Source organism: Mesocricetus auratus, unplaced genomic scaffold (genome assembly GCF_017639785.1).
Source record: "Mesocricetus auratus isolate SY011 unplaced genomic scaffold, BCM_Maur_2.0 Super-Scaffold_100676, whole genome shotgun sequence".
NCBI lineage: Eukaryota > Metazoa > Chordata > Mammalia > Rodentia > Cricetidae > Mesocricetus > Mesocricetus auratus.
The window spans coordinates 121,781,080-121,783,730 of record NW_024429266.1 but is presented as its reverse complement, the minus strand read 5'-3'; positions in this window follow the sequence as shown (position 1 = coordinate 121,783,730).

The window sequence follows — 2,651 nt, the reverse complement described above, 5'->3', positions numbered from 1 at the left end:
TAGAAGCAGGACTGGAAATTTCATTCTTCTTAACAAGTTCTAAAACATTTCAAACTTGATGGTCAGCATCCAATATCTGTGCCACTTACAAAGATGTTTGCAGTTAGCAAATGAGATGACCATATTTATGGACACTAATAAGGCTTTGTGCCTGAGGATGGGATTATGATGCTGTCTCACCAAGTCCACGTGCTGGCAACACCCAGGGACTCTGGTGTCACTCGCAGTGGATGTGAGGGACTGAAAAGACTGCAGTTCTGACTTTAAGGAACCTGCTTCCTTCTTTTTTAAGAGATTTTTATTTTCAGACATACAGTAACCTGCTGAAACGTTTAAGTTGCCATGTGTCTTAGTTAGGATTTCTGTTTTACAACAAAACACTATGACCAAAAAGCAAATTGGGGAGAAAATATTTATTTGGCTCGCACTTCCACATTGTAGTTTATCACTGAAGAAAGCCAGGACAAGAACTCAAACAGATCAGAAACATAGAGAGAGGAGCTGAGGTCATGGAGGGGTGCTGCTTACTTGCTTGCTCTTCATGGCTGGCTCAGCCTGCTTTCTTATAGAACCCAGGACCACTAAGCCAGGGGTAGCGCTACTCACAATGGGCTAGGTACTCCTCCATCAATAAATAACTAAGAAAATGCCCTACAGGCCTGTATAACATAAAAAAGACCCAGAGACTGATATGGGGGGTTCAAACTTCAAGCTGAAGTTCAGAAAAGCAAAGCAGCTGGCCATTAGCTCTCTCCTCGAGCTCAGGCTGAAAGGGATGATCCATGCATGCACGAGCTGTTAAGTTTCAAACTGCTGCCTCTTCTCAGTGGTGCTGGAGAATGAATGTCTCTCTGAGACCTTGCTTCTGTCTTGTATACTTCCCTAATGTTGGGATTACAGATGTGATGTCCTCTTATAGACTGATTCCCTCTTATACATATCTGGGTGGCCTTGGACTCACAGAGATCCATCTGTCTCTTAATTCTGAGTCCTAGAATTAAAGGTGTGTAATATCACCTCTTAGCTTCTGGCTGATAGGACTATTGGTGTGTGCCTGGTCTCTACAGCTTGTGGCTGACTTTGCTTTCTGAATCTTCAGGCAAGCTTTAGTAAATCATAAGAAATATATTACTATAGGCTTACCCACAGGCTGATCCTATGGAGGCATTTTCTTAATTAAGTGTACATCCTCTCAAATGACTTCAGTTTGTGTTATGTTGATGTAAAACTAACCACAACACCATGTTGCACCCTGTGCATTGATTCTTACAGCCGAACTGCAATGTAGCTCATATGATAAATATAATAATACTAACCATGTGGAAATAAGCACCCTCTTTCTGTCATATTAAAGAACAACTAGGAAACAACAAACTTTTGCTATCCTCTAACTTGGGTAGTATTTTGGCTTCTGGGCACCTGAGTGTTTACTAAGAAGACAAAATCTAGGAACTTGGAGTCCCTTGGTACATTTTTTCAGTTGACCTCAGTTTTCTCGAACTGTCATTCTGTGCCTGAGATACAGCCAAGGGAAATAGAATGTGTCAAATGAAGGTTTGCTTGAATACTGTTCTTTAGTAAGCAGCATCATTTGATTATGTAGTCAGTTTTGTCAGGTCAATCACCAGAACACACAGCAATTTTCTTAATTCTTACTTTATGCTGCACCCAAAGGAACCGGTCAGCTTGTATTCCCCAAATGTGAAACATAGATATTAACTCATTTTTCTGAGCTCCTAGTCCCTACCTGGCAGTACTGACTCAGGACAGGATATGAAACCTTTAAGACATGGAGGTCTAGCTGCTAAATATTGGGCACTGGGGCAGCCCTTGGGCTCTACGGCCTGGTGCTGCTTTGTCCTGCTCCTGCTTCCTGACACACACATTCCTCTCGCCATGAATTCTATAATGCTGTTCACGTTAGCATCCTCTAAAACCATTATCTGAAATGAATCCTTCCCCAACGTGTCTCTCTGCAATACATTGCCATAGTAAGGAGACAACTTGACAATACAAGTAAATAGGTAGGTAAATATCTGATAGATGAATCTGTAGATGGATGGATAGAGAAGGGAGGCAGCTTAAATAGTTGTTTTATGAGGACATGACAAGATGCTTCAGAGTGACTGCTTTTCTGAGCTGGCTGTACGATGTCATCACAGTTTGAATAAAAATTTCCCCACAGGCTTATGTATTTGATCACTTGACTCCCAGTTGGAGGAGCTATTTGGGGGAGTTTCAGGAGGTTTGGGAGCCTCGAGGAAGTTTGTAACTCAGACATGTTTGTAGAGTTAAAAAAAATCTTTCCTACTTCCAGTCTGCTCTCTCTGCTTGGTACTTGTTGTTCAAGATTTGAACTCTCAGATTCCTGCTCCAACTGTGGTGCATCCACTCTGCTGGACTCTTATTCCTCTGGAACCATAATCTTAGATCAACTTTTCTATATGTTGCCTTGGTCATGGTGTTCTATAGCAATAGAAAAGTAACTATTGCAGGTATAATTTACTAGTATTTAAAAATAATCTGTAGTGCTGTTAAATGACTTGTGGAACCACACACACACACACACACACACACACACACACACACACACACACACACACACAAAGAAAGACTTCCTAGTACAGAGAAGCCCTTCTGGCCGTGGACAA